Source organism: Heterocephalus glaber, unplaced genomic scaffold (assembly GCF_053883595.1).
Source record: "Heterocephalus glaber isolate CG9 unplaced genomic scaffold, H.glaber_assembly_v1.0 deba00001472, whole genome shotgun sequence".
In the NCBI taxonomy this organism is placed as follows: Eukaryota; Metazoa; Chordata; class Mammalia; order Rodentia; family Bathyergidae; genus Heterocephalus; species Heterocephalus glaber.
This window is the reverse complement of record NW_028258315.1, coordinates 11,988,174-12,000,102: the sequence shown is the minus strand read 5'-3', so window position 1 is coordinate 12,000,102 and position 11,929 is coordinate 11,988,174.

Here is an 11,929-nt window from a genome sequence, read left to right as displayed (position 1 = left end):
AACATGGTACTTTGGGGCTCTCATCTCAAAGCGAAGACTTTCTTTCACCTTTGCAACTCTGAGGCTGCAAAGGCTGGAGTCCTGTTGGTTCTTGTGATGTGGCCATCTTTTCTGTTGTCTTCTTCTGAAATCCTTGGCTTTTTCTTGCTAGTTTTTTCAGCAACCAATTTCTCCTCTGTTCCATCTTTCCAGGCTGCAACTTTACTGGAGCTTCCTATGTGGCCAAACCCATAACATTTTGAATCATTTTGCTGGGCTCTTCACTCTTGATTTTCAACATAAATCTGGCTGAAAGCCCCCACCAGTAGCCATGCCACCACCTCAACATTATACTGCCTTGAAATTTCTTCTGAAAGATTAATTAGTCCACCGGCTTTTATACTTACCCTCAGGCAAAATCTCTGCACATGAGCAAAATGCAGACAAACTTTCTGCCAAGTCATAACACACTGTCTGGAGTCCAGCAGACAATGCAATCCTCCTTCCCAAGAGATCACTCTATCCAACAATGGCCCTGTAGGAGGCTACTAGAAAGAACCATTTTACTAAAAGGCTTAAAGATAGCTGTGCCCTTTGTCCACAGAGTCCCTATGAATTAAATAATAAACCTCAAGGTGCCTATGAACGTGGAAATAAAAGAAATTCCAGTCAATAAAATATATCTCTACCTTGCCAAGCCAGATCTCTACAAGCTACACTTGGAACACATCATGTGGCAACTGGAAAGGAACTATCTCTTAGTTGTCATTTATTTTGTCACCCTGCAGCTTGCAGATGTAGAGGTGAGTCACTTATAAACTCACAAACATCAGCAAATTTATGTCAATTGATTTGGCATCAACAATCACCCAGTGAGGTTCATTCAGTGCATCCATTTGGAAACATTACTGTAGTCAAGTTTGCTCCCTAAGGTAAGTGACTTGAGGTCACAGCCCCTAAATATATCTAGAAAGACAGTTCTCATGGGCCTGGGTAGCAGCTGCACTCTTGGAGGGAAGGGTACCTACCCAGATGGTCCAATCTCTACAGCATCCTTAACAACAGTAGCGATATTGCTTGTTTAACCCAGCTTCGGGGACCTAGCTCATTCAAGGAAAGGCAGCAGGCAGGGGTCTGGTGGGTCACTTCTGGTCTAGCGGCTACCAAGGGGTTGAGGAGCAAGGTCAGCAGCCAGTGCCGCCTGTGCACATGAGCAGTCTGGACGACCTCTGTCAGGCTCCAGAATCCTCGAGCTGAGAGGCACCAGGAGTCTCTAGTCATTGTGCACTGTAGAGAAATCAAAGAATTCCAGAGCAAGGCCCTGGAATGCCTGGCTGCCTCCCAGCTCACTTACTAAGAAATAAATTCCATTGTTGTCTCACTCTCTTTTCCGTACTCTCAGAATCAGCCCTTACTGTATGGCCAGCATCTCTTTCTCCCTGCAAGGAGACTGCTGGGGTCACAGCAGGAAGCACGGAAATCTTGGAACATAAACTCAGAGTGTTGCCTACATTTGTTCACTGCCCCAACCCGCCTGTCCTGTCAGGGACTGTGGACTCCGTGACTTTCTCCATGTGCTGGACCTTGGCCTGGTCACTGTTCCAGGGACTCTTTGAACCTATCCCAAGCTCGTGTCAGACAAAAGCCATGATCGATTCCCTGCACCATCCTGAAGAACGGAGGGTAATATCGCACCTTCAAGCTGCACCAGCTGGTAAACAATACAGCTTGTACCCGGCTTCATAAACACACCGCCTTCCTACAAAGGCCCTTGCAAACGCAGTGTGATAGGACTTGACCTTAAAAGCTATAGACAATCTAATGGAGCACAGACGGCTTCATAAAGCACAATCACTTCCTGGAATTCTTGGGCCAGTGCAGTCGGAGCCGTGCAAATCCTGTTTTCCTTGCATCGTTTCCTGCATGTGAATATCATCAGTCTAGCAGCTCTGTAACCATGGCACTGGTAAATAGCTGAGGGGCAACTTCTGATAAAGGCATGTACTCTTAAGAAGTCTTTTTTTTCTTTAAGAGAAGCCTAAATCAAGCCCTACAACTGCTGTATGTCAAAAACAAAGCTGACAGACTGCAGTTTCAAAAACAGACACATTCAGATCCAAATATGTTTTTAAATCACCCAAAGGAAGCAAAATAGATGCTTTGGTAATGATGGTACAGTGAGTTGTTCTTCCTTTGTTGTAACGTAAATTTCCACAGCAGATTCATAGAGGACAGGCAGATGGACACAGGCCAGAAGCGCAAATGATTCTTTCCACAGTATGCTTCCTTTTCCACTGAAAGAAAGTGGGAAATCTTAAATGCTCATCCTTCATTTTCTCCAATCAGTAGGAGGAAGAAAAAACACTAATGCCATTCCTAGGAATATTCAGTTTAAAATTGTTAATTATCAGGAATAGGACTGCAATAACATCTGGACAATTCTACCCCTATTTTATTTGGTGCACAGCAAGTTATTATTTATGCTTTGAGAGGGTAAAAAAAAAAATGAGACATGCTTTAAAAATAGACTGCTTTGAACTTCCACAGAAAACCCAATGACGTATTTCTAGATTTGGTATAACTGGTTCAAATACATAAAATTTAGACTTGCTGAACCCATCTTGATTCTGTAGCCTTGTACAGGATTGAAATGACAGTTGCACTGACATTTTAAGTTAAAATTTTCGACAGATTTAAAACATGGTAGATATTGGACAGAGTGCCAACACTTTTGTGAAGTTCAGGAAGATGTCCTAGGGACAAAAAAATATATATGTGGTGCCCACTCAAGTTTTTCCAGATGCCTATTTGATTTCTTAAGGCCCAGAAGTCTCTCTGAAACTTTACATTATTTTTATTTTTAAATTGCAAGTTAAATCAGCAATATCTGGCCAATATTTCACTTGAGTACTAAGGATCAGTTTAATACTTTGGGAAAATTTATACCTTCTATGATTATGATATGTAATATATGACAAGATCTAAGTATCTTGGAATAGTAATTAACAAAATAAAGTCCTATTTAATCTGTTATTGGAAAAAATAGCACAATTATTTTCCAGGACTTTATTTGCTTTCAAATTCTCACTTTCAGCTGGGCAGGATGGGACATGCCAATAATCCCAGCACTCTGGGAGGCTGAGACAGGAGGAATGTGCCCAGTCCAGCCTGGACCACTCAGCTACTTAGAGAGATGCTGTCTCAAAATAAAAAATTTTAAGAGGCTGGGGATGTAGCTCAGTATGAGGACCCTGGGTTCAATTCCCAGAACTGAAAAAAATAAATAAATCCTCACTTTCCATGAAACTACTGTATATTTTGGGGGTCACCTGGCTATTTTATAAAATCTGTAGTGCTTTTCTAAAGCAAGCAAGGCTTAGGAGTTTCTTTGTCTAAAACCACAAAGCTAACAAGTAGCTGAGTCAGCATTTGAATGCAGATGTTCATGGCCACAAGGCCATTTTTAACATCAACAATCCAATTGAACTGATGGCTGACAACAGGACTCAAACATTCTTGGAGGCAGGGAATCACTGATTGATTTAGAGCAATAAAAGAAACTATATTCTAGTTCTCTAAACTCCGGTACCACAGAGGAGAAAGTGTGTCTATAAATCGCTGTGTTTAACCAGTTCTGCACAAATGAGTGACTGGACCCTGATTCTCAAAGGATCTGACTTTTCTACACACCTCTTAAAGTGCCACTTCCCCTGGGTTAATGAGGAATCTTGTGAGAACAAGAGCAAGCAGAGAGGCATGCGCTGGCACACCCTGTAAAGGCACATTGCTCAGGAGGTCCTATTACCAGATTGTCCCACACCAAATATGGCTTCCTCTAAAGCCAAAAAAAGACACATAGTACTACTTTGGAATGAAACTAGGCTTTATACGTTGTGTTTATTTGTCAGAATTCATTTACGGGCATAGGCAGGAAGATGACATATCTCCTTTTCATGAAGGTCCCAGAGGAACCACAAGCACACAACGTCACCTCATACCACACAAACGCTACAACACAGAAGACTCCTTCTAGCATAATAAACCACCCACGATCACTGTGTTCTTGACACTGCCAATCCTTTTTCAAGTAAGATCAAAAAGGGATTTGGGCATTTTTTGACGTGGTGTCTGTCTGAACAGGGCAAGAACTCCTGCCCGAATGTTCAGTCCAATAGATCTGGAAGTTTGATCATCAAAATGGATTGCTCTTCCAGAACTTTGAGGGCATTTCTCCTGAGAGTTGTAGGGTAGAAGTTATTTTAGTTCTATCCATAATGTTGTATCAGTTATAGTTTATATTATTTTCTTTTGACAATTTCACTAGGCCAAAAGTCATGAAGAAATATAATTAAATTTTCAAATTATCACTGGACCTCTCAGGAGGTGCAGTCTTACTTATCAACTGTAAGGATTAAGTCACAATTAACTGTATAGGGTATTTTTGATGGGTCTCTTAGGGGGCTTTTCTTTTTAAGAGGAGCTCTGACTGACTTCTATTTTCAAAGAAAACAAGTTAACCATTAATATTTTCACTGGAGTATCAAGGATCATTTTGATGCCTATGGGAAAAATTCAGTCTTAACTGATGGCATTTTATTGTTCTAAATTAGAGATTACGTACCTCCCACAAAGAAACTAAATATATAGGGTTTTGGCTACTTGATATAACAGTGACCACATTATAAGCCAGATAGTGAGGAAAGATAATGGTGAAGAAAAGTTAAGTTGAAATTAGACCTGGAGACCATAACGGCAGATGAAATAAATCAGACACAGAAGGTTAAATATTACATAGTTTCTCTTTTATGAAAAACCCAAGGTATAAATAATTTAAAGAACAGAATCAAATAAATGATAGGGAATGGAGATAGACTTTGGAATTTGGGAAGGAAACTAGGGATGTGGTGGGAGACAGAAGAAAGTGGAGGGCAGGGGAAGGGGAAGTGAAAAGGTGCAGCATTTCCATGTAACAATTCCCCATGAGGAATATGTTTATTATGTATAGCAAATATACTAATAAAAAGGTAATAATTACAAATTATTACAAACAATGGACTGTCAGAGGCATACTGAGTGAGCTTAAAATAACATCCTACTGTATATATATTTTGCTTCAGCAAAGAATTATCTAAAAAAAAGAAATTGTACAGCTCCCGACTGCAGCAGGCCACTGCTTCTCTGCTGTGTATTCACAGCCTCTCCCATCCTCATGGAACAGTTTTGTCTGATTCTTTTTGCTTTTCCCAGGTTTTTCAGAAAGTCAGTGTCTGATACAGCCATCAGTGCAATTTCACTGGAAGTTAAGGCTGACTATTAGAGAAATATCCAGCTGTTTCCAAAAGTTCAACCACTGTGACAAACTGTCTTTCCATATTTTTTTTTGGAAAATATACAATGGAAAATTTTTCCTAAAATAATATGAATATCATTTTATTCGTTAACAAGAACCCAGGCTTTCTCAGACTTAAGATTTCACCTACAATCATCAGCGTATTTCTCTCTGTATAAATGTGTGCCCTTTTATTTATGAGAGAGATGACTCCTTTATCAAAAGTATGGTTTCCAACTCCATGGGTTAATATCAGTTAAGGAAAAGTGATTGAGACCTATTTCAGACAACATGGGCATTACTTTTTGGTAAAGGAGTTAGGGCATAAATACAAAATATGACTCCAGCACAAAACGAGAATGGTAAATCCCACAAGACAGCTGTGGATAAAGTGGTAAGGGACATGCAGTTTGAATATTAATAGACTTGAGTGCACCTTCAAGCCATCTTGAGGGTAAGAGCAAACTCTGGTATCTGAATGCTTGAATCCATCAGTTGCGCTATTGATTTGGGTTTGTATGGAGTCCTTAATAAATTCACTACCTGCTCACAGAAGCAACCAAAACTTAGTCTAAGTGCAGCTTATCTCCTTATTCATTAGTGGCAGTCAGAGCTTCTTACAGACTTCTGAGGAACCCATTTGCCCGGATTGAAGGAAGATGGATTCCATGTCATAAGAGTGGCTGGACAAGCTCTGGGAGAGCTCTCATGACTAGCAAATATGCTGTGTCCCAAAAGGAAACATCTTACTTCGACATTCAGAAATCTCTCATTGATGTCATGTTTTTTAGAGAACCATTCGTACAGCCGTGGCCAGACCCACAGCAGTCAATCACACACAAATACCGTGCACAAGCTCTCTCCAACCATCTCTATAAACAGCCACAACTGGATCCACAGTTGGCTAAGTTAGTTGATTTAAGGTCAGAGACAGACACACCCCTCCTGAAAGAAGCAAACCTCCTCAGAGGGGTATTTCTCTAGTACATCCAGGGAGAAAGTATTATCAGGTTACTCCACAGCATTGACCAACTCACCCCTCACAAGAGTAGAAACTTTCCACTGTTCACAAATTGTGGCACTTTCAATCAGATTTTCCTGCCTCTCATTAATTCTTTCCAAGAAGATGGGAACAAACAGATGTCTTCTTTTCTTAATTTGTCTTTCAAGTCAAAGCAGGACACACTTTGACCATCACAGGTTGGCTATGTTATCAGAGTGGTACCATAAAGCAAAGAAAGCCAGAGACAGTCAGAGCTCTGCTATTGCTGATATAGAGGCCGAACCTTCTCCTATCCCTACCCCAGGTCCCTACCTGTCCTTCATAGGAATCTTACCCTTCAAGGGCCAGCAAGATCACCTTTACAAAGTTGAAGAGTGAAATGACATTCTGTAGAGTTGTTAGAACTTGGAAAGTTATTTTTGAGATTCCTAAACCTTTGTGAAGAAAAGGACCATTTTCAGATCTTTAGGGTTTATTGCACCCCAAATGGGGACACAGTTGAATAATAGAAGAAGTGATTATTTGTCACTAATATGATTAAGGACACCTCAACCAAGACCCAAGTGATTTGAAGGAGATTCATATGAGACAGATGTTCCCTGAGAGAATTCCTGCTAAAGAATACAGATTTGGGCTTAATCCAAAGGGCACCCAGAAATAGACATGGAATTAGGTAACTAAAACTAGGGATAATGAAAGGATTAGGAATATTCTGGTGTATCATCTTTATTTTCTGAGAGGCTGCAGATATTACTCATTTTTTTGAACAATAAATAATGATTCATTTTTGCCTCTCTTGGTCATTTTGTAGAAAAGTAGAAATCAGGAGACTCTTTACAGTGGCATGGTGACCAGGTCTATTCTACATCATTTTGTTAAAATAACTGCTATTTGCAAGCTGACAAATCGAACCCAGGTTTCCTGGGTTCTGGTTTTTTTCTTTTAACCACATTTCAAACAAGAATAAACAAATATCATTGCAGAGTGGTGAATTGGATTTAATCCTGGCTGATTCAGACCTTGGGCAATGGCTCTTGAATTCTTGTTTATGAGTCTGAACCTGTTGATTCATTGAACATCAGCAGTGCTTAGGTACTCTATGCTTGTGTAGTGAAAACTAAAACCTTTAAAGGGACCAGAGCAAGAAAACATTAGGCTGTGGCTTTCCTGGAGGAGGAAAACACTTCAAAATGCTTGGACAGGTATGTAGAATATGGAAGGTGTCAAACTCCTTCACAATGCCAACTCTACTGTTAGTGAGAAATTGGGTGAGTTCTCTCAAGCCGACAAGCGATTCTCTGCCTCACAGTTTAACAGACAGTGAAAATTGCCTTAAGGGTCAAGTATTAGGCTCAAAAATCCAAAGTATAGTTAAAGTAATAATCTAGAATTTCTTGACTTAATTTTTTAATTTGTGATGATTTCATTATCTTTATTTGATAGAAGCCTGGGAAATTTGTGATACATGGTTTAAATTACACTTGAATCATCTTTTCCGTGTCTTCAAAATCTTGCACATGCACATTTTGGATATTTTATTTTATTTTTTGAGATGAGGTCTGACTATGTTGTCCAGGTTGGCCTTTAAGCAATCCTCGTGCCTCAGCCCCCACAGTAACTGGGGCTACAGTAGGCCTGCACCACCATCCGTGCATATGTATATCATGAAGTTTAATTCCAACTGCTTAATCTCGTGCTTAGCCAACAGCTTATGATGAAGTCACTTTGTGAAGAAACTGAACCTGGCAGATGACTCACTCTCCAGGGCTCAAGGAGGAGAGAGCTTAAGTCATGTTTTCTGTGAAGAAATAATGCAGCTTGGTTTATCCACCTAAAATTTTGGACAACTGTCACACTAGAATACAAATTCTTTCTCTAATAAATCTGTTTCCCACAAGAGCAATGAAAACCAGCCCCCAATATCCAGGGAAACTATGTTACTGAGAGGCTGTTCTCATATAGAGCTTGCATTATCACAGAGCTCCCTCTCTTCTTCCAGGCTTCCTTCCTTTGGGGCAGGGGTGGGAGTGGGGGTGGGAAGGGACTGGGAGGCAGGAGGAGAAGGGAGCTGAGTTCGACATAACAGTGGGTGAGGTAAAGACATTTCAAGCCCTTGTGTTCAAGGCAAAAGAAAATAAAAGAGTCCCATTTCTACTTAAAGAGGATTTTTTAGAGGTTGAGTATCATGGCCTGTGCTTATTATCTCAGCTACCTGGAAAGTTAGCACAGGAGGACTGCATCTCTGAGGCCAACCAGGGCCACTCAACAAAATCCTATGTCAAAAAACGTCAGCATATGTTAGGGCTGTCCATGACCAGGAGTGAAGAACAGAGATGGGCAGTTTCAAAGTGACTCACTCTTACCTAGGAGGCTCCTGGTACAGCCCTTCAAATCACTGATGCTGCCTGACTACTAAAGCTCAGTGGCCTAGGTCATCACCGATAGCCTCCAGCCATCCCTGCTGGGAAGGCTGACTCATTCTGAACAGCAAGAGGGTGGGGAAGCAGACGGACTTGGAGTAGTGGCAGTGGACTTCATTCCCCCAAATGCTGCCCATGTCTGAGGCAGACAGCACTCTAAACGCTGCTGGACAGGAGAGGAAGTGAAAGGTAGAAAGAAAAGAAGGGGAGCCAAGACACAAGGAAGATCGAGATATGGGTAGAAGGAGATAGAGGAGTAACAACTGAACTTTTAGTTGTCAGGAAAGAAACTCATTTCTTTGCCAGCCCCCTAACATATGTTCATCCAAGTCATTGCGCTCTGTGGTGGCCAAGGGTGGCTTGATTCTTGGGGTGGGGGGGGTTTCTCCAAGTGTTTCCTTCATGACGTGGGGAGTAGGATGGACACAGCACAGAGAAATTCTCCCCAGAGTTAGAGGGGATGAGTTAGAGGGGATCACTGCAATGAGATGAGTGGCTCCAGGAAGTTCTTTCTCTGAGGCACTGCATGTTGAGCAGGTACAGACAACACATGAGGATTGGGGTGACTGCTCCTGAGGGAAAAGGAGAACAGCCCACACAAGCTTGTTTTTATTTCTTAATTTTTATTTTTATTAGTACATGTTTACAGTGGATGATTACATTCACTGTGGGGTATTGGTGCATGTACATAACCCATCGTAATTCCTTTTATGTCTCCTTCTCCTCCCATCCTCCCCTGACTCCATTTCTAGGTCCCCTTCCCATTTGCGAAAAAGTCTACCTTTCAGTGTCCTATTATTTTTATTTTGCCTTTTAACTGATTCGTGCTTTACTTTTCTCATATACAGGAACCATGGGATGTTTACGCTTGTGTGCCTGATTTATCTCACTCAACACCATGGTCTCAAGCTTGCCTTTAAACTAGACTTAGTGAAAACAAAGTGGATGAGGCTTTCGGGCAAAGTCAGCCATCTAAATAAGAGGAGCCCGAAACAGATTAACCAGCATGATGTTGGTCTGCACTCATCTGCTAAAGGACTGCCGTGACCAATGACAAATACTTTAGGGGTGGGGTGGCAGGAATATGGCAAAAGAAGAGCTCTGAGTCCAAATCTCTCTCTCTCTCCACATGAAGCCAGCAGATAAATGCTCCTTGTTCACATCCAGTCAGTTGCTACAGGGAACATTTGGCTTGGCTAAAGTTTAGGTGGTTACATTAAAAAGTCCAGATCTTTGCATTAATATTCTTTTTTTACGTTAATTTTCCAGATGAGAAGTAAATTGATGACGTATCTTTAGATACTTTCATCATGTTTCTACTTTTCCATAGCCAACCTCTGATCCCTTCTATCTTTCTTATCCTCTTTTAAGTAAATGTGAACCATTTATTTCTTTGTTTTTCTCTAATTTCTTTTTCAAAAATTTCTTAAAATTTCCCTTAAATTACACAAGAAACATAGATACATTGACAAGGAGAAAAATTCACATATTATGGCTATCGTAGAATAAATGGGAAAGTCCCTTTCAGATGTTTCTGTATTCTCTGCTCTCCTTTCCAGAATAGATCACCATCAACTGTTTGATGTACACACATTCACCAATATACACAGCTGTACACCTACCCAACCGACAGATGTACAAATACAATTATGTGTCACTTAATGGTGGGTACACTTTCTGAGAAATGCATCAGGAGGCAATTTTGTTATTGTGTGAACATCACAGAATATACTTACACAAACAAATAGCTGTGGTGTCATGAGCAGTACAATCATTGTATATGTGATTTGTCACTGACCAAAATGTCATTATGTAGCATGAGACTATATCTATAAATGTACACCTACACATGCCCTACACATACCTATACACATGTATTTGTGCATATATGCATGCATATATATATGCATAACATGATTACTTAGCTGGAATCACCATATTATTTTTCTTATCAAAATCCTCAAGAAATAGATGAAAATATATTTTATAATGTATTATTTTAGGATCCTTATGTCTATTAACACCCAGAAACTAATGTATTAACTATGTAATCAGACATTTTTAAGCGCACATGTCTTTCATCCTCCATTCAGTGATAAAAGTTAATCAGGGATAAGTCTCTGATAACAAATCATGGTTATTTTTATTTATGTGTTGCATGTACTGAATAAAGAAGTAATAAGCCTCTGGGAAATTTATAGAATATTTTCCAAAATTCTTGAAATTGTTAATTCTGTTAGAAAATCCCAGAGGCATGAACTCGTACATGAACTGGAAAGCAAAAAGATAAATGACCCTAAGCATTTCAGTTTTAGCTTCAAGTCTAAAAATGGAAAGGGACCCACCCATAATTAATGGTACTAATGTTGCCTTAGACTGGTAGGCTTTGGCCATAAAGACAATAACTATGTCAGCAAATAAAATCCAGGTCCTCTCTGTTCTGTGAAATGTAAAGAAATCCAAACTTAGCAAACAAAATATCATGGCTTGACATTTCATCAGTCACATGAATCTCCCCTTAGAAATACTTCCTGTAAGGGATTAATATAAATAATAACTGAATTACTCATATACTTGCAACATAATCTAATTTTTCTGGAGTGATCTGCCTTCAAGCCCTTAGGAATACAAGTCTATTGAACAAGCTCTGTCCAGAAAAAGGTAAAATTTCAATATTTTAAAAGATACAATATATTTGTTTGCCCTAGAACACAAGATACAGTACAATTTTCAAAATTTTATGTCGGGAGTCAATTTCTAACCCTTTTTTATGGCACAAGTATGCACTGTGGGGTGTGAGTTATGGTTTGGATGTGTGATTTTATTTCCCAAGGGTTCATTTGCTAGAAGCTTGGTCTCCAGTGCTGTGGTGTTGGAGTGGGGAACCTTTGAGAAATGGGATCCAGGGGAGGATAATTTGGTTATGAGGGCACTGACTTCGGGAGCCATTTTTGCAAGACTTGCAGAATGCATTAGTTTTCGAGAAAACAAGTTGTTATATAATGAGTAAGCCTGGTCCCTGAATGCCACTGTCTGTCTTCCTGAGTGACCTCTTCCATATCCACTTCTGCTGTTGTGAACTCATTTGCCACAGGGCTCTCTAGAGGTCCAAAAGGTGGCGGCCTGATCTTAGAATTCAGCCTCCAAACCTTAACCACTTTTCGAAGGTGTTTCCCAGACTTAGTTGTTTTATTATGG